Consider the following 21168-nt stretch of genomic DNA (forward strand, 5'->3'; position numbering starts at 1 on the left):
CCCACTCCCTTGTTGAATGTACGCGCTTCTCCTAGCATGCTCCTTATCTCTGTACTAATTCCCTACACAGCCCGGCCCCAGGCTCTCTATCCAGCATGCTCTGCTCTCATCTTGAGCCCCACCATCCCACTGCTTTTCCCTGGACTCTGGGGTGCCCTCCAGAACTTCCGCCTCCAACATTATCCTCTGCCCACCTGCTCAGTCCTTCCTCCGAGCTTCTAACTCTTCCTGAGCTGAGGGGAAGAGAAGGTCCTGCTGCTGCAGGAGAGTCCTCCTCCACCCCTCTCGTGTGATCACACGGCACAGCCAGGATCACATGCCCCGTGTCTGTGGCCAGAGCTGCAAAGCTGATCCTGAGGATAGTCAACACCCCTTTCTTACCGCTCTCACCTCCTGTGGAATGACATCCCCTGGGAGGACACGCCCGTTCTGACCCTGTTTCTACTGACTTCTGCATTGTGTTAGGCACAGGGATTGGTAACCTTCCTACCATAGGCTGGAGTCCCTCAATCAGCTACTCCCAGGCACCAGCTTGGTGCGGGTGTCCCAGGACAGTGGCGATTCCAGCAGCCCCGTCTTTGTTCTCAGAGTACTCTCATCCATCTCGTCCATATTTAAACCAGCTCACTGTGGTGATAATCTTCCTCTTATACATAACTATACTTTACATATAGGCTTTTATTTTTTTAAAAAATCCACCGGAGAGCGCTACCATCTGGGTGGATTCCCTCTCTCAGTGCTTAGCACAGTGCCTTGGGCCTGAAAGGCAATTAATGCAAGCTCTCTGATGGTCCTGAAGTTCCCAGGCACTTTCTTTCAGCCATCCTAGTTAGTGTCTTAATGTAATAATAGGTTGATTGATTTTTATGTGAGTCTTAATCACCCATCAGACATTCAACCTGAAATTCTGTTTTGGCTTCCCCAACCAAAGGACCTTGTCCAGGTTGCATTTCCTCTCTGCACCCCATCTCCTCACCTGTTAAAGCAGGTTAATAAAGAACTTACTGTGATAATTAAATTAAGTAGAAGCCCGGGTTAAAAGGTTGTGTATACTCATAAAATTCTACTTCCTTTTTTTTCTTTCAGCATGTTTTATAGCCTGCATCCTGTGCCAGACTTTAGAACTATCAGGAAACTGACATGTGGTCCCCGTCCCCCTTGAATCTGCAAGCGGGTAGGCAGAAACACGTGCAAGCATGTGTTAGCAATGCATTTAGATCTCTAGGAGTTCTTTCTGGAGAGGAGGAATAAATATTTATTAAATTTGGCAGTTCAAGTTGGAGGAATCCTTACGGAGCCACTGTGGTGTGTCTGTCTGCCCATCTGCATACTTTGGGCTTGCCTTCGTGGCCTGGCTCTCTAAATGTCTGGCTTTCCTGAAATAAGTTTCCAAGTAGTCAATCAGACTCCTCTTCCCTCCGGAAAGACGGTGCCCTCAAGAACAGCTGAGCATGCTGATGACGGACTTAACGTATTCTGAAGCCATCCACCAGATCTGAGCCTGGATAAATATGCAAAGAGCGCTTCCCTGTTGACCCTTCCCCTGAATGTGTTTCCCAGCCCTGCTGGCTCTGGCTGCCCAGTAACTCGTTGCCGTGGGAGACAAGTGTATTTAGTGTGATAAGTCACACTGCAGCCTGGGCCTCTTCAGTCCCATGTCAGGCTGACCTTGGTGCTATGCCAAAGGCCCAACTTTTTGAGGACAGAATGCCTTTAGGTTTGAATGCATCCCACATCTGTGAGTCCCTTCTTTAACTAATCCCATTGCCGCATTCTCCTCCGCTCAAGCGCCCACTGCAGCGTGGATCATGCCCATCTGAAACCTCTAAGGATGTCTAGATTGATTCCTTTGCTGTCACCCCCATCTCCTGAGTGTCAGGTTCCAAAGCCATCCAATGACAAGCCCATCTGGGCCCTTTCCTAATGAGGCAAGAGACGCTTATAGAGTAGGGATCAGCACCCTACACAAGGCCCCTTAGCAGCGCTGGGGGTGGAAGGAGAGATACGCAGAACTAGCTTTCAAGACTCGGGTTGTCAAAGTCATTGACTGGAATTCGGGTTAACGGAGGCCAACAGACTTAGTGTTCCTGCAGCTTAGTCTGAATTTGTTTTCCCTTTCCAGCAGAGACAAATGGCAACATTTGGAAGCCTTAAAATATATCACATGCCCTTGTGAATGTTTTGTTTACAGAGTTTATTTACTATAAAATGGTTAATGTTGAGCGAACATTAAACATGACATATATTTCATTTACCTCGCCTAGAAGTCCTATGAAGGGGAACTTGGATCGGCCCCTCTTGGCAGATTAGGCAGCTGAGGTGTGGGAAGCATGATTCATTTGCTCAGGGTCACATGGCTAAGCGGAGGAGGCAGCATTGAAACGCAGAACGCCTGACTGCAGATGACACAGTCGGCACCATCGTGTCACCGTGTTGATAGAGAAGCAGGCTGTGTGTGACAACGCGTGGGGGTCCCCTGCCAGTTGCCAGCTACCTGGATGACCTTGGACAGGTTACCTAAGCTCCCCGTAAGATGAGCACAATCACGAAACACAATCACGATGAGGAACGCAGGGCGACAGTTGGAGTTAAACAGTTAGCATACAGAAAATACTTAGTGTGTCACTGTGTCACTGGCCGAGTAGAGGTCCCACATGGCAAATCCCTCTGCGTTAGGAATCACAGCTTTTGGGCCTCTTGGGATCTTTGCTCTCAATATGTTGCAGAGTACAAAGCACCCGTGAAGCTACAGATGGTACTGAATCCTACATGTACTATATATTTTTATACATATAAACTACGAGACAGCTTATTTTATAAAATAGGTAACAGGAGACATTAAATAAATAATGATAAAATAGAACAATTATACTGTTTTGGAAGTTATGTATCTCTTTCTCCCTTGTTTTAATTAAAGTTCTGTTGCTACAACAAAACACCATGACCAAAAATTGAGTTAGAGAGGAAAGGATTCCTTCGACTTACACTTGCACACTGCTGTTCACCACCAAAGGAAGTCAGGAGAGAACTCAGACAGAGCAGGTCCTGGGGGCAGAAGATGATCATGAAGAAGTGCTACTTACTGGATTGCTCATCATGGCCTGCTCAGCCTGCTTTCTCATAGAAACCAGGACCACCACCAGCCCAGGGATGGCACCACCGACCATGGGCTGAACTCTCAACCATTGATCGTGAATTGAGAAAATGCCTTCCTGAAGGATCCATGGAGGCATTTCCTCAACCGAGGCTCCTTCTTCTTTGATGACTCTAGCTTGTGTCAAGCTGACACACAAAACCAGCCAGTACACACAGGAAAACATCTCTCATTATCTCTTCCTCCCAATGTGTTTGCTTGCTTGTTTTTAAGTCAAGAAAATGATAAGTTGAGCTGTGGAGTAAGGTGTTTTTCATACAAGTGTAAGGACCTCACTTCCACCCCCAGTGTCATATAGAGAAAGCTGGCCTTGGTGGCACATTGTAATTCCAGGAGCTGGAAGAGGGAGACTAGCAGTTAGGTAGATCCCTTGGGCTTGATAACTGTTCATCCTGGTCTGCTCATCGAGCTCCCTGGTGAGAGACCCTGTCTCCAAAACCAAGATGGGTGGCTCTTGAAAGTAGAGTGGAGATCGACTTCCGGCCTACACACACACACACACACACACACACACACGCATGCACACCTTCAAATGCGCTTCATATATCTGCAAGTCAGAAGCTCAAAGAGTCTATCAGGCTCCTCAGATTTCCTGTCCTAGCCATGCACAAACTTTGGTGGCCTTAGCCACCTTCAAAGGACATGTCCTCATCCAGGCAAACAAATGAAGTGTCAATAGTCCATTCATCCATGACCGTTCTCTTCCAATTCAGGTGCCTCTCCAGTATTTCCATTTCATTTTGCCTCTTGTCTGGCTCCATCGGGTGGAAGGTAAATTGGTCAATCCAGTGCAGAACTTCCAGATAGAAGAGGAAGCCTGACATCTTCCCAAAATTAAATGCAGATCCCGAAGCTGGAAATAAAAGCTACAAGAGTGTAAATATCAAGTTATTAATCATTCACAAGTCACTTCCTTCCTGTGGTTTTATCTCAGACACAGACAGAGTCCAGTGTTCCAGTATATTCGCTGCATTTGTGGTTTCCACGGCGATTTTCAAAAGCTTGAGCAATCACTCCTGAAAGAGAGGAAGGAGTTGGGAAGCTGATTAAGTCGCCCCAGTTGGGGAAGGGCTTGAATCTTGCCAAAAGGTTTACAAGACTGATAGGCATTTAAAAGTGAAAGCAGTGTAGAGTCTGCTTGGGATTCATGAGCAGAGCTATGAAAGGTATGTAATTATGACTGAAACGGAAATATAATTTTATCATTTGGGAATCGCATTCTCTGCTCCAAAGCACGGCTATATATAGACATACTCAGGAGGGAGATTCCTTGGGTAGAAGGCAAGTGAGAAAAATCGTGCTTTTCCTTCCTCTGATAACTGATAGTACTATTCAAACCCAAATAGATATTCTCTTATCTAATGATGTGGAAACAGTCACAAATATTATTGCATGGTTTTGAACATGATGAAGGTTGCTTTTACTTTAAAAAAAAAAGACTTATTGTATTGTTTTTCATGTGTGTGTATGTGTGCATGCACGTGCATGTGTGTGTATGTACCTGAGTATATACCTTATGTATACATGGCCTTCAAAAGTCAGAAGAGGATGTCAGATACCCAAGAACAGGTGGTAGGGATATTGCACTGGGACCAAACTGGGGTCCTCTGGAAGCACAATATATGCTTTTAACCACTGACTGCTTCTTTTCTTTTTCTTTTTCTCTTTCTAAGTTGTTTTTATTTCTTTCTTTTTACTTCTGGTTTTTGTCTTAGTTAGAGTTTCTATTGCTGTAAAACGACACCATGGCCACAGCAACTCTTATAAAGAAAAACATTTAATTGAGGCTGACTTACAGTTTTAGAGGTTTAGTCCATTATCATGATGGTATGTTGACAGAAGTTTCTGTCCCATCCAGTCCTGCAGCCATTCAATCCCCCAAAACCACACAGAGGCTTTTATTAATTATAAGCTGTTTGGTCTATTAGCTAAGATTTATTACTAACTATCTCTTACAACTTAAATTAACCCATAATTCTTATCTATGTTTAGCCATGCAGTTTGGTTCTTTTTCTCAAAGACATTCGCATCTTGCTTCCTCTGCATCTGGCTGGTGACTGATTCTGCTTTTGCTCTTCCCAGAATTCTCTTAGTCTGGTTGTCCTGCCTATACTTCCTGACTGGCTACTGGTCAATCAGCATTTTATTAAATTATTATGAGTGACAAATCTTTACAGGGTACAAGAGCATTATCCCACAGTATTTTCCCTTTTTTTTCTTTTCAAAACAGAAACCCTGACTCTAATCTTTTTTGTTTAGCTTTTTCCCTGACCATTATCCATAACAACTTGTAACTAAAACTCTAAAAATGACAAAAAATCATAATCTATTTTCTTGGGAATGTAAGCTTAGTTTTCTAGGCTACTTCCTGCTGACTGGTGGTGCTCATAATCTTAGTCTAGCTTCATGGCAGTAGCTATATTTATTGCCACAATTCTGTGGAGTTTCTAGGTTCATTCCACCATCAAGAGGTTTGATGCCAGTTGCTCATAAACACCATTTAAGTGTTTGGTGGCAGTGGCAGAGCCTCTTAAAAGAGCTGTGAGGTTTTAGCCTCTAATGATGAGCCTATCTTAAAATATCTGCACCTCTGCTCACTACCAGCAGAGCCTACCTGAGAAAAGCTGGTTACCAAGAATCTGTGCTTGTCTCTGTTCTTGTATGTCTATAATCTTTTTTTTTTTAAAGCTTTCTCAGGCTTTACGTGGAAATTCTTGTCAAATGTTTGGGTACCATTTGAAGATGGATGTTTCTATCCCACACAGTCCTATAGCCATTCAGTCCCAAATAAACACACAGAGGCTTATATTAATTATAAATTGTTTGGCCTATTAGCTCAGGCTTATTACTAACTACCTCTTATAACTTAAGTTAACCCACAATTCTTGCCTATGTTTAGCCACGTGGTCTGGTACCTTCTCTCAGTAAGGCATATTCTCATCTTGCTTCCTCTGTATCTGCCTGGTAACTGACTCTCTGCCTTTCCTCTTCCCAGAATTCTCTTAGTCTGGTCACCCAACCTATAGTTTCTGCCTGGTCAATTAGCGTTTTATTAAACTAATATGAGTGACAAATCTTTATAGCGTGGCTTGTGCATATATGAGACCTCAAAGCCTGCCCCCACAGTAATAAACTTCCTCCAACAAGGTCACACCCACTTCAACAAAGCCACACCTCCTAATAGTGCCACTCACTTTGGGGACCATTTTCTTTCAAATCACCACTGTTACTGAATCTTACTATGGAACCCAGGCAAGACTGGAACTCCCTATGTAACTCATCTTGGCTTCAAACCTCTGCAGCTGCTACCTTGGCCTTTCCAGTGTGGGACTGAATGTACTTGGCCTAAGATGGTAATTTTTAACTGTTGTCACTGTTTATATGAAGAACGGCAGCCATCCCACGAGGTTATTTTTATTATTATTATCATTATGATTGTTATATTTTGCAGATGAAAGAAATGAGGCATAGAAAAATTAAGCAAGTTCCCCAGGATTGCACACCTGGTATAGATGATGGCACTATGATTTAAACTCTAACTCAAGAATTCTTCTCTTCATGATCCCGTTCTGCCTCACCAGTGGATTGACAGATGTCAATCTCACTCCAGATGCTTCCATATCAAGAGCTGAACATATCAGAACATTGAAAAGAAACATTATTTTACACAATATATTCCCTGTTTAGTAAGTACCACTTTCTTTTTTTTTATTAAGTTGTATTGATCTCTACACTTTTCTCTGCTCCCCTCTCTGCCACTCCCCTCCCCTTCAACCCTCTCCCAAGGTCCCCATGCTCCCAATTTACTCAGGAGATCTTAAGTACCACTTTCTTAACCTTCTACTTGTGTTCTAGTACCTTTTTAGGCAAGGCAGAACCCTTAGCCAGCCATATGCCTCAGGGACTTTGCACATGTCTTCTCTTGCCTGGAATCCCCTGTCCTCCCATCTTCCATGCCACTTAGCTACCACCTACTCAACCTTAAAATATCACTTCCCAGTGCAGTTTCTCCTGAATGCTTTCCCCTCACCCCTCTTTCGTGCGTTCTCTTATCCTCCCACACATTTTCTTTCGTAGTGACTTGCAAGTTTGCAATTAAATATGTAATTGGTTAGTTATTAAATGGTGGACTCCCCTGCTAAGCTATGAGTTCCATGAAGACTGGGCTCATGCCTATGTTGTTCACTATTAGCAGAGAGCCTGTCAGGGTTAACCTAGTTAGGTTGGGACAGCAAATGAACCACAGAAGGAGTCGTCAGTCAGGCCTCTCTGCCGTCTGTGTTGTGTGATTGTTATACACGAGCATGTATGAATAGGGCAGGGGGAGGGTAGAAGTAGAGGAAGCTGGCCAGAGGAGCTTCTTACCAAGGCCCTGACCTTGGAGCTGGTCCGGGGAGGAGGGAGTGAGCTAACATTTCAGATGGAGACCCCAAGGACAGAGCACTGAGCCAGGCCAGCACACTCTGCTGAGTCAGTTGCCATTTTACCCATTTAGAAAATAAAATCAGCAAACAGTAAAACAGCCTAAGTTGCTATTTTTCTTTCATCCAAAAGCTCTTAACACAGAAACTGTCCTTTGGGGCCCAAAGACAAATGGAATTGCTGTGCCTGAATATCATTGCTTTCACAGACTGATGGAAACCATAAAAGCCGAGATACAAAATGTGACCTGTGCCTTTGACCCAGATACCATTCTTTACTGGGAAGAACAGCAAGAAGAGCCGTGGGTTTCTGAGAATGGGCGCTGCAGTGTCTCCTTTGTCTCTGCCTCATATTGTCCTCCTCTCAATGAGAAGGGCGAGGTGGCAAGATCTCTCAGCTTAGTCACAAAGGGTCTCTTTAAAACCAGTCCTTCATTTTTTAAGCTCAAAATCAATGGAAGAAATCACACGAAGATCGATACTTTCAACTCCATAAAAATTAAAACCTGCTCTATGTCAAAGCTCCACACAACCCAAATTAAAGGCAAAGAGTAAATGGAGAGAAATATTCGCTTCAGCTATGAGGGCAAAATCCAATTTGGTTCAGTTCGACACATGTCTGCTGTGCACGCTCAGGTAATGAGAACTGTTAAGTATTGTTAAGGGTGGGGGTGCCAATCCCAGGAGACACTCTGTTCTTTTTTATTGTTTTTATTGAGCTATATATTTTTCTCTGCTCCTCTTCCTTTCTCTCTCCTCCCCTTCTACCCTGTCCCATGATCTCCATGCTCCCAATTTACTTGGGAGATCTTGTCTTTTTCTATTTCCCATGTATATTAGATCCATGTATGTCTCTATTACGGTCCTTTAGGTTCTCCGGGTTGTGAATTATAGGCTGTTTTTTTTATGTCTAAAATGTACTACATTTTCCTTATCCAGTCTTTGGTTGAGGGGCATTTAGGTTGTTTCCAGGTTCTGGCTATGATACACAATGCTGCTATGAACGCAGTTGAGCATATGTAATTGTGGTACAATTGAGCATCCTTTGGGTATATGAGACACTCTTTTCTTAGAGTTCTTCTGAGAGCAGGGAACAGACCTGCCCAGGGACAGGGGTGTTCACGGTGTAGAAGGACCCCAGAAGAAAGACAAGAGTTTGTGTTAGGATTTGAATCTGAACTGTCCCCCACAAGCTCTTGTTTTGAGTAATTATTCCTCAGACAGTAACACAATTTTGAAACTACATGGAACCTTTAGGGTCCAGCAGAAGTAGGTCACTGGGAACAGGATTTTGAGTGTTATATATAGCCCAACCCTTGTCCCAAGTATTCCTTCTACTTCCTGGTGTGTCATGATGGGAACAACCTTCTGTTCTTCAACATACAGAACTCCTTCAAAGATATGAGTCAAAGTATTTTCTCCGTATGTTGTTGACCTTTTGTCAATGTGGCACCAAGTAGGGTCATCTGGGAGGAGGGAACCTCAACCGAGCAAATGCCCCTGCCGTATTGACTTGTGGGCAAGCCTGTAGGGGCATGTTCTCTTGACTGATGATTGATATAGAAGGGCCCAGCCCACTCTGGTGCCATGAAAAGGATAGGTAAACAAGAGTCAACAATCAACACGTCCCCGATGACCATCCTCCAGTTCCTGCCTTCAGGTTCTTGCCTTGTCTTCCTGCAATGGCTTTCCTTCATGGTGGACTGTAAGATTTAAGAGGAAATAAACCCTTTCCTCCCAGAGTTTCCTTTGGTCATGGTATTTATCACAGCAATAGAAAGCCTGCTTAGATGCCCATTTACCTATGAGCATCTTGGTCACAAGGATACAAAAAAAAATCTCAGATAACCAAAAGCTCCCTGAAAATAAACTTTGTACTAATAAAAGTTGACTAGAGATTACCCAAGGCAACAAGGAGAGAAGAGGAAGGCACTTAAAACCATGCCTAAAACAGACAAAGGCAATGAGACCTGAACATTTTGGTGTGGATGGTTTGATGGAATGATTGGTTTTTCAGAGTTCCAAACCATGCAACCTTGGGAGTGCTGGAGATGAGAATGCTCAACTAAACAAGATTAATTCATTAAAAGCTTCCACTCTGCCCTGTAACTGAGGGGCAGCCATCAAAGACTCCAACAGGGACTTCTTCTGGAGGGTTTGGAAGCAAATCTTGCCAAAGATGTGTTAGGACTGGGGAGATGGCTTAGTACCTTCCAGCTGGCGAGTGAGAGGCACTGAGGGCTTTGAAGTGACTTTTAGTCATGATTTACTCCTTAAGTTGACCCACAGCTTCACGGATATGAGCTGGTCTATTCTAGAACAACCAGTGTGTTGTGTTTGCACAGTGTCAGAGTTGTTTCCCACAGTTACAGGCAAGTGTGCCTGGCTCCAGGGCTGGCTGGTGCAAGGGAAGAGATTATATGGTGTCAGTACAGAAATGTGTTCAAGATTGTCTTGTTTCCGCACCTGCCATTAAGGACATCGTCTAAGTCCTTCATAGTATCCTTGACTGCGTGAATTAAAATTTTAAAATGCACTTGGGAAAAGGGATTATTGTTATTTTAGGATCACCCAGTAACTCAGAATGAACTGCTTCTCCAATAGCTATGTCAAGGCTGCCCACTGTGGGGGAAAGGTAATGTTCTTATGAGTGGGGATTGAAGACGGGCATTCTACAGGGACAGAGGAGCATCCTGATCCCAAGTGAAAAACCAAATGTTGATTCATTAGTTGCTTTTCCCGGTGCTATAACAAAATGCCTTAGGCTCCACTTTGGTTTGTGGTTTAAAGGTGCAGTCCATCTCAGTGAGGGACACCATGGCAGGAACATGAGCAGCTGCTCCATTGCATCCAAATCAGAAAGCAGAGAGAGGGATACAGGAGCTCAGCAGCCCACATTCCTGATGGGTCTCCCCATCTCAGTGAAGCCTTTGCGGGAACTCCTTCAGGACAAACCCACAGGTATGTCTTCCAGGTAGTTCTCAGTCCAGTGACGCTGACAATCACGTTTAACCACCACACTGGGCAAAGCATCATGGGATTTCCCGGAAGATGAAGTACCTAAGAGTGGTCATTGTCCCCAAACTTTGAAATTCCCCATGTGAAAAATAACAGACAACAGACTCCTTCCAGAACACACCTGGGTCTCTGCCAACACCTCAGCTGGGGGCCGCTAGATAGTTTCTGGGCAGGTGATAGGTAGGGGAAAGCAGAAACTGCCGATCATATGATTGCAGGAGGGAGACTCTTACTGCCACCTCATACCTCCAACCTCAGGAGGCGGAGGGGAGGCTGCAGATTGCTTCACTAAAGCTCCTGACAGATTCAGAGCCCCCAGGTTGCTCAGAGCAGAGGTGGAGGCTCAGTGCCCCTCCCCCAACCTTGCCCTGAGCATCTCTTCCACTTGGTAGTTCTAAGGTGTATCCTTCATAGGAATCTGACAACAGGGACATGGCTCGCAAGAACTATGAGAGGCCTTCTAGTGCTGCAGATTCCCAACCTGTGGGTTGCAACCCTTTTGGAGATGTTGACTGATCCTTTCACAGGGGTCGAATATCAGATATCCTGCATATCAGATATTTATGATTTATAACAGTAGCAAAATTCCAATTATGAATTAGTAACAAAAAACAGTTTTATAGTTGTGGGTCACCATAACATGAGGAACTGTATTAAAGGGTCACCGCATTAGGAAGGTTGAGAACCACTGTTCTTTTAAAAACCTTTTGTTTACATCATGCATCTTGACCCCATTCACTTTGCCATCACTTCATACCTGCCCTCTGCCATTGCAACATTCTCCCCCAAAATAAAAGGAAAGAAAATTTAAGAGAAAAGGGAAAAAGAGGGAGAAAAAGGAAAGCAAAATCTCTTCATGAAAGCTGCATTGTGGTACAGTTAGTCATGCCATAAACCTTTATGTCCATATATCTTTACTTGCAAGTATTCATTGCAAAGAGTCATCACTGGTCTGGTTCAAGGCCTCTGGTTTCCACTGCGCTATCAATGCTGGGCCCTCACTGGGTCTCCCCTTGGTTATCCTGCTGTTGCCCTGTGTAGTGGAGATCCTGCAGCTTTGGGTCTACAGGACCAGCCCTTCACGTGCTCCAGCAGATTACAGATGGGGTGGATGTTGGATGAGCCAACACATAACCCTGGTTCTGGGCCTGGGTAGTTGCAGGTTGGTCACCCTGCCAGCTCTCCCTTGTCCTACCCACCAGAGTGAGCTCTCCAACAATGCCCCAGTTAGTGCACCCTAGACAGCAAGGAGCAATGGACACGATGATTGATGATTCCTAGGCTTTCATGTTCTCAGGGCTAGCTCACCTGCAACACCCTCCACCCTAATCCTGTCAACGGGATCAACTCTACTGTGCTGCCCAGGTAAGGTGCAGAGCCCACTTGCCCAAGTGCTGCAGCTCCCTCACCTGCCACAAGCGGCAAGGAGCAAGGTGGGAAGGACATCTTTCCTTCACCCACGTCACCACATGGCAGATGAGGGGGCAGGACCAGCTCTCCCATTCTCACACCCTTAGGGCCAGCTCACTCCTGCTTCAGCCAGCAGGGTCTTTTGTGCTGCCCAGGGTGAGGTGTAGGACCCAATATCCATAGTACTGCTTCCAGTGAGGGGCAGGACCAGTTCTCCCTAGTGTTGTAGCCAGTGAGGGTCGGGTCAATTCTGTGCAGCCCTCCGTGGTAACAACTCTTGCCCTTTGGTGGTGACAGAAATCAAGGACATCAATGCAAACTCGGACTGCAGCAGGGCCACTGACCCAGACATGGGCCTTGGCAGCAGTTCAGGCCCAGACAGCACCATGGGTAGAAAGAGACCCACCTCAGCCTACTCCCCACTGCCTTCTCCTCTTCAGCTCTGCCTCTCTCCACAAGACGTGAACCATTTCTCTCTCTCTCCCATAGCCCACCATGTATTGACTTGCCGAATAGTACCCGACCGCCTCCAATGGGCAGGGTCGTGGTCGCCTTCTCCTGCTCAGTCGTAATCAAGAACCGCTGCTCCAGTGAACCTGCATGAACTCTGATTCAGAGTTGGGGAGTAAGAAGTACATGGAAAAGATGGAGAAGTGGCTCAGGGGTTAAGAGCACCTGCCATTCTTACAGGGGACATGGGGTCAACTCCCAGAACCCACGTGTGGCTCACAGACATCTGTAATTCCAGTTCCAGCAGGAAAACCTTCCCCCTGACCTCCACGGGCACCAGGCACACACTTGGTGTGCACGTATGAGCAAGCAATACACTCAGAAACATAAAATGAAATAAATCTAAAAAAAAAAAATAAGAAGCTGTGGAAAAGCAGGACCCTTGCCTGTGTCTAGAGCAGTCTTGTAGGACAGAGCCCTTACCTGAGGGGTGACACTAACCCTGGGCTGTTAGTGTGAGAATGACTGAGAGGGAGGACAACTTGTCCAGTTGGTGCTGCACAAGCAGAGAGTTGTGATGTTAGAAGAGACAGCGCACAGTGGGAACCGCGGAGAGCGGAGCCGCTTTTATCTGTTGTTCTTGTCTCTTAGAGCAGCTGAGAGGTCTTTCCAGTGTGCTATTAAAACCATTTTCTTGCTTTTTTGACATAAGCATCAAAGCCACCAACAAGGAGCTTTGTAAATAGATGCCTGGAATTTGGGGTCTCAGTGGCCTTTGCTGGGTGACCCCCTTCCTGAGGACACTGTGGAGCTATGATAGCGCAGGTGCATCGGCAGAGAGGCAAGGGGACCAGCGCTGTTCGTGGAGGACACGAAGAACACACTGTCCCTCCCCTCAAATACGTTCAAGGAAGGTGACTTTGAAGAAAGCAAATTGACATTTGGCCTGCTTTTTGTGTCAGTGGAAAAAAGATACCATATGGAAACCAAAGAGAGGACTTTCTGCTTAAAAAACAAGTTATTCTAATTCCCTGCATATTTATGTGGGGCGAAGAACTAAATTAAAATTAGTAAGAATAGTCTACACGATCCTTAATTGATAAGGGAAGAGGCACTCATTTAGTTAGTGACTGTCTTGAATAATACCCACTGGAAAGGCTGTAATCTAAAGAAGCCTGGGGATCAAGGCAGAAAAAAAAAACAGAGAAATAAGGCAGCAGTCAAGAAGAATTCCATAAATTAAATCATAGTTTGAAAGGATGAAGTCATGTTAACACTCATTACCATATTTTAATTTCATGGTGATTAAAATTATAATGTAGCCTGTATTGCCACTTAATTGATCTGCCAGCACCAAGTATTTGCAAGTTTCTTTTTGTTCTCTGAAGTCATAAACCATCTATTCTCTGCTGCATAATTTCGGGGGTAATTTTAAGCCATAAATATTTCTCTTTATTAAAATTCTCAGGAATTAGAACCTCGGTCGCTATTTATTTATATCTGCTTTGGCGAGAGGCCAGGACATTCATTTTCCTACATTTTGAATTCTACAAAATTAAAGTGCTAAAGAACATTATCTATTAATCTTCATGCTTCCTTTCATGACAGTTTTATGGTTTAATCGAAATGTTCGAGGTCTCGGGTGGAACAAGTTAAACTCTGTTCCTTGAAGACTGGGTACTTTGATGAGAAGCCTCTCCTTAGTGAAGACCTAGACCCATGCTACTGCCAAGCCATGGCCTGTAGCTGGCCCAGAATGGGATGCGCCTGCTGACACCAGGCCCTAAATATCTCGTGATATTAGGACCTTCAACACACTTGGGTCTGCTTACTTCACACTCACCTCCTTGGACACTGTCCCTACGCTGTCCTTAAGATGACCCCTCTGGAGTTGGCCCTGACCCTTCAGAATACAGACCCTCCAGTCTGAGTGGCTTTAACTTTCGTCAGGTGTCTTGGTGCCCCGCTACCCTGGCTACGATGGAATAAATGGGACACATATGTCATTTGGAACCCCATGAGTCTCTTCAGGTAAGAATTAATTTGGCAAATTGCAAAGCCTTTCAGGGACAATACTTTCCTAATGACTCCTGCCTCCTTTGACATCCCATTGCCCTGATTAATGGTCATTCAAATTGGCCACCTGGCATAGCTCACTGTCAAAATCAGAAAGGCTATGGCTTCAGAAGGCACTTTCTTTTGTGTAGTGAACACCCCCCTACGCACACACACGTGTCTGCTTCCCTTCTCCCTTCTCCCCATGAGTTACAAGCACAGAGAGTACCTGAATGCTAATGTGTTAGTGGCCCCTGCTCTGCACTGAGCTTCAGACTTTAAACACATGTTACAACAGGCTCCTCAGGCTTGTTCGAACTGTTAGGTGAAGGACAGCCAGGTGTTTCTACGGGAATGATCTGCAGAGAGCTGGTTTAGGGAGCCCCTTTTTGTGCACTCCCTAGAGGTTTGGGGAGTTAGCAGGCAAAGAAACAGCTTATTTAAAAACATTACAAATTATGAGCAAAGAAATCTAATTTCTATGCTAAGCCTCCATATAGAGTTGATATTTTTTTTTAATCTGGTTCTTACGTAAGTCATTATTGAAGACACATGAAACACACACAGAATATCACCATGGTCATTCTGCAGTGACCAAGAAGAGTTGACTACAGGGAGCAGAAGCACACTCAGAATGACATGACCTTAAGGAGAACTTGCTAGCAGCAGACAAGAGGTGGGAAGAGAATCTGGAGCGCCAGTTTCAAAGGATTAGGGGCCACAGAGTTCCCAGTTCTTCCTCTGTGAGCCAGCTCCACTGGGTCCCTAAGTGGAGCCCAAATTTCTATGCCACCTGGATGGCTCCAGTGTCTCAGATGAAATAACCCATCCTCTTAAACAAAGAGAATGGAATCTCCAACAAACCCTTCAAGATGGTGATGACGGCATATTGTATGATTATTCACCAGCCTCTGAAATTTGAGTGCCCGGGTTCAAATTTCAACCCTGCTGATCCGTAGTTCTGTAAATCTGAGCTGGCTACTTTTCTCTTTGTGCCAAACTTCCTCATCAGCAGACCTGAAGACGGAAACACGAGATTCACTATGGTTCCACACTAGGTTTGGACGAAATCAAGACTGCAGTCCAATCATAGCTTTATACATCTCCACACTCTCTTGGATCTTCAGGCATCCTAAGGAATCTTCTCAGGGTCTTTCTGCTTCCATCTCCACAACTCTCCCCAACCTTCCTGTCGTCCATCCTTAGCTCATGAGGATATTCAGCGATCAGTAGCCTTTTCATTCATAGGTCCAATCGTCTTCAGGATCAAATCCTTACGTTTGAATTAGATACATGTAGTTCTTCTCACATCATCCTAGACACCCCCCCCACACACACATGCCTTTTCTCCATGACACCTGCTCCTTCTTTGTCCCCTATATGGGTGGGGTTTCATCTATGGTTGGTTTTTCATCCAAACCCCTGCTCTCTGTCTTAGCAAAAGTCCATCAGCCATTCAAGACCAGGTGAAATGTCTATCTCAAGCTCAAGAGCAGGGTTTGAGGTTGTTGGTTGCTCCCTTCTACTCTGCAGATGCACCTCTGTTGTATGGCTACATCTACAGGCATCCACTGTGGTGCATTCAGCCTTAGCCAAATGCAAGGCAGGACTTCAGCTCCACTTGCCTGGATTTTCATGGCAGGTATGCACACAACACCTGGTGAGCGGCCATCATCAACAAAACACTAACAGCACGTGGGTAGTTTGGAAGAATTTTGCCCCGCCCTCTCCACTTAAACACACTCATGTGTAGACACACAAGAAAAAAGTATGAAATATGGTTGCTATGGAAACAAACTTGGACCATGGCTTTCTTTTCTCCTTTGTGGAAACGTATGGCTCCCATCTCGTGGCTAAGCTGTGCACAATGGCACAGAAAGTGTGGGGCTGCTTCTGAGGTGCAGAAGGCTCTGCAGACAAGGGAATGTGTCCCCCCCACAATTCTACCATGTAATCTTTCTCCCTTTAGTGCACAGTCGAGGGGTTAAATATTACCTCCAGTGTGTTCTACAGTGAAATGATTGCATTTCAGTGGTCTTCTGTCTAGAGAGTTAAAATGTTTTAAAATCACATGGCATAACAATTTCTAAGAGAAACAACCCCTTATCTATTATTTTTTTCTTTCAAAAGCCTCCATTCTGTCCCTGCGTCTAGAATCAGACCACATGGGAAGCTCCTCTTGAGAATCAACAGAATCAATAGAAACCCCTTTCTTCCCATGGACTCCCACAAGGACAGAAAGCAACAGCAAAAACCTTCACATTTTGTGACGTTTTGTGACACTTCTTGCAGGGTGAGTCTTTAGCCACCTTTTCACCTTACCAGTTCCTCCTGGAAAGAACGTGTGGAAATTTCCTGGGCCTGTCTGACCTCTGAGCTCCTAAAACTTGGTTTTTTATCATGCTGATATTGGATCTTCATTTAATGCAAAACCTAGCCTTAAATCCACAAAAACAGAAAATAGAGTTCGTCTTTGTAGCTTGTGTATGGTATCACATAAGGGTACTCAGAAGGTGTCAAGGGGTACACTCAGTCTTTCTTCACATGCCTACATGCACGTCACTCATATAATAAATGTGACCCACATGAATCTGGTGTGTAAGGGTCGCAAATGTCACCCAAAAGCATGTCCCGTGCCCAGAGCAAGGACACACTTATAGTGGTTTAACTGTTGGACTCTGTAGGAAACCAAAACATTACAGTTCAGTGTAGGAGTTTGTTAAGTAATAAATTAGCCTGTAGGTACAATGTAGAATTCCTTGGAATTCTGGCTGCATTCATTTGCATGATTCACACTAGCCTGCCCTGTGGTGTGTGTGTGTGTGTGTGTGTGTGTGTGTGTGTGTGTGTGTGATGTTGAGAGAGAGAGACAGAGAGAGACAGAGAGAGAGACAGAGAGAGAGAGAGAGACAGAGAGAGACAGAGAGAGACAGAGAGAGACAGAGAGAGTTTAGATTCCACCAGTGAGTTTCGGGTCTATGTATTGTACACTTGTCTTCCTGAACTTTGTACAATCACATGGAACTCAACTGATGCAAAAATAAACTCATCTTTGACCTCTCCTAATCAGCCTTCTGCCCAGTGCCTAAGCTGGAATCTTGAACATCTGGGGCATCCTGTGCTCACCTCAGTCCCCATCAGTCACTAAGCCTTGCTGCTTCTATCTGCACAGGCAGCTGGAACTCGGATGGTTTTCTCCAGCCTTCCCCCTCCCCCCAACTTCATAAAGCCCTCTCATCTCACCACCTGGGCTGCGGCAGTGGCAGCAGCAGAGGCAGAGGCAGCAACTTCCACCAGGCTTCCTGGCTCCAGCCTTGCCCTTCAGTTCAGTATTTACTGAAGCCAGAGGTTTCCCTCTGCAGCTTATGCCCTATGCGATGATTAATCTTGACTGTCAACTCGACAGAATATAAAGTCAACGAGGGGATGACCCTTGAGTCTGTCTCTGAAGGGATTTAGATTAGGTTCACCTAAGTGTAGGTACACCATCCCAAGTGCTGGGGTCCCAGGCTAAATGAAAGGAGAAGGGGAGCTGAGCAGCGGCATTCACGATCTCTGCTCCGTGGCTGTGCCGGAGGCCACACACCTCATTCCTCCCATCAGGCCTTCCCAACTATGATGGACTGCACCTTCAAAGTGTGAGCTGAGTCTGCCGGGTGCTTTGTCACGCCAACAAAACAAATATCTACATTTTCTCTCCTTGAAGCTATTTTGTGGTCCTCCAGTTCTCATCTAGACAATCTGACAATTTCCAAGCTACCTCAGCCCATTTGAGTCTCTCTCAGATACACCCAATCTCTCTCTGCACGCTTTCCCTCATACCCGCACTCCAGCTATGCTGAGCCCCCCACGGTTTCCCAAGTGCCCCATTTCTCATGTCTGCAGGTCTTTCTGCAGACACACGCCTGAGGGCTACTGAATCCGGGATAGAGACATTCCCAGGGCTTCCCAGCTGATGTCTCTGTAGTGTGAGCAGCTGGTCAGTCACTCTCCCTTGGCACAGGGCCCAAATGCTGTAGGCATCTTCACTTGGATCCATGACAGGTGTGATGGTTTATTTGATGTCCACTTGACAGAATCTAGAGTCACCTTGGAGTCAAATCTCTGGATGTGTCTGTTAGGGAATATCTAGGTTGGGTTAGCTGAGGGTGGAAAGGCCCACTCTATATGGACAGCAGCATTCCTGAGCCGGGATCCTGGACTGCATAATAAGGAGAGAGCAAACTGGGCACTGACATTTGTCACTGTTTCCTGACTTTAGGTGCAATGTGACCAATGCCTTCTATTATACCCACAGTCATGTGGACTGTACCTTCCAGCTGTGATCCAAAACAACCCTTCCTTCCTTGGATTTCTTTTGTCTTGTATTTTGTTTTGGGCACAACAAGTATCTCAAAATTAACCACGTCCCAAACAGACCAGGGCTCACAGAGTCCTTAACATTCAGCGCAACGCACACACTAGGTATTGTACATTTTATTCGGTTTTCTATCTTTCTTCCACATTGGACTGAAGAGTCTTTTTTTTTTATTTTTTTTTATTTTTTTTTATTTTTCAAGACAGGGTTTCTCCGTAGCTTTTGGTTCCTGTCCTGGAACTAGCTCTTGTAGACCAGGCTGGCCTCGAACTCACAAAGATCCGCCTGCCTCTGCCTCCCGAGTGCTGGGATTAAAGGCGTGTGCCACCACTGCCCGGCTGGACTAGAGAGTCTTTTGCACATCTGTTGTTGCTGTTTTGTCCAGTGGTGAATTTCCTCGAGCCCCTACACCCCCACCACAGAGAAGATAGTCAGTAAATGTTGCTCATACATCCTCATACATGCCCAACACAGAGAGGATAGTCAGTAAATGTTGCTAAGTGTATTGGCAAAGCAATAGAGGCTACAACTTACCCAGAATTCCCCAGGCTGGGGAGCTAAGGTATAGCAGAAAAAACACAGACCTCATCAAGAAGATTGTCTCGGCGTAAGCCTAGCGCAACACATTTAATCCATGAGGCATTCTTCTCCCTTGGCAGAAGGAAAATAAGACAGATTACAAGGTGGTGTGGGTTAATGGCTAGAATTTACCTTCGTCATACTATGACTGGTGCCTAACATACGTGATCTTCTTCCTAGTCCCTGATTCAATTTAAAAAAAAAAACTGGAGCATTAAAATTTTGGCGATGTTTTCAAACTTTATCCAAAGCAGATTTCAGATGAAGCAACTCGAGAATTAATATGAAGTGGGGATGGAGTAGAGGATGGGAGTAAATGAAACTCACCTCCTCCTAAGGGATTCCTATGGAAGAGGGGGTAGAAGGACTGCAAGAGCCAGAGGGAATGAGTGTCTAGGGAAAGTATGTTTTCCAGGCATGAAAGGTCCACTGTACACATATGAACTCACAGTGAGTGAGACAGCATGCACAAGACCAAGCCAGCCAAAATCCCAGCACGGATTAGGGAGGGACTCACAACGTCACACCTGCATCTAAGAAGCTACTGGGAACCGATGGCTGGTGAAGAGAGAGAGTCTGTGTTCTCCAAAGATGCAGATGCAGTTCCTGAGAGGATGTCCATGCTCCAGGAGACATCCTACACCCATATACACACACAGGGAGCGCCAAGGCGTATCAGAGGGGGAGAGAGAGACAGAGAGACAGAGAGACAGAGAGAAAACATGCAAGTGGAATAAAAATGTGAAAATGTGGTGAGGGAACTGGGGAAGAATTGAAGACCGTTGGGGTATGAACTCCCCTTGTCTCCTATCTCTCCCAAGTCACTACAAAGCATTTATCTGAGGCACTGTATTGAGCCTGGAGTAGTATGACCTGCCCTCTCGCACAATGCCTAACCCTGTACCCTCATTTATAAGGTCTCTCTGGGCAGCATGACCGACTGTCTTTCATTGGGATTGCGGTGGAAAACAAGTTGACCCTGAAGAACTGGAACATGCCAGATGCCCAAAGTTTCTGCTGAAATGAAACAATGCAGATTTTTCTCAAGACTTATGGTTGTTTTAATAAAATACAATCCCGCCGGGCGGTGGTGGTGCACACCTTTAATCCCAGCACTCGGGAGGCAGAGGCAGGCAGATCTCTGTGAGTTCGAGACCAGCCTGGTCTACAAGAGCTAGTTCCAGGACAGGCTCCAAAACCATAGAGAAACCCTGTCTCGAAAAACCAAAAATAAATAAATAAATAAATAAATAAATATAAACAAACAAACAAACAAATAAACAAATAAAATACAGTCCCCCTTGTGATAGTAACTTGTTCAGGTCCCCTATGGTGCTGATTTTGCAGCTACGTTACAAGGGGACAGGGGTTGCTGGTATTTCCATATTACAAAAGAACTGGGGGTACTAGGTGTGGAAGAGAGTGACCTGCCAACCACTGAAGAACTACAGCTGGATACAGCTAAGTCAATGCTTCACAAGTGTTCTTTTGGGAGATGAGAGATAGGAAGCACAGAGAAACAGAATAAGGTGTCTCCGAGAGACCATGTCCCATGAACCCTCACTTCTGACACTCAGCACAGCTCACATGCTGGCTATCTTAGCCAGTGTTGCCTGGGGTTTGGCCTACAGTCAAGTGCTGATAAAGAACAGAAAAACCCCTCGCATCCCGATCTGTCTGCTACAGCGTTTCTAAGCTGGGGTAGGCAGGGTCTACAGAGGCCA

General features: G+C 45.3%; 1 long non-coding RNA gene across 1 annotated transcript; it reads left to right on the forward strand.

Moving 5' to 3' along the window:
- The first annotated feature begins 4202 nt into the window (after positions 1-4202).
- LOC126502266 (uncharacterized) lies at positions 4203-8162 on the forward strand. Its single transcript, XR_007591880.1, has 3 exons — positions 4203-4320; positions 6606-6840; positions 7709-8162. It is a non-coding gene; the product is annotated as an uncharacterized lncRNA (long non-coding RNA).
- Positions 8163-21168: the final 13006 nt, after the last annotated feature.

The sequence above is a fragment of the Alexandromys fortis genome, unplaced genomic scaffold (genome assembly GCF_014885135.2).
Source record: "Alexandromys fortis isolate MF-2015 unplaced genomic scaffold, M_Fortis_MF-2015_v1.1 scaffold_45, whole genome shotgun sequence".
In the NCBI taxonomy this organism is placed as follows: domain Eukaryota; kingdom Metazoa; phylum Chordata; class Mammalia; order Rodentia; family Cricetidae; genus Alexandromys; species Alexandromys fortis.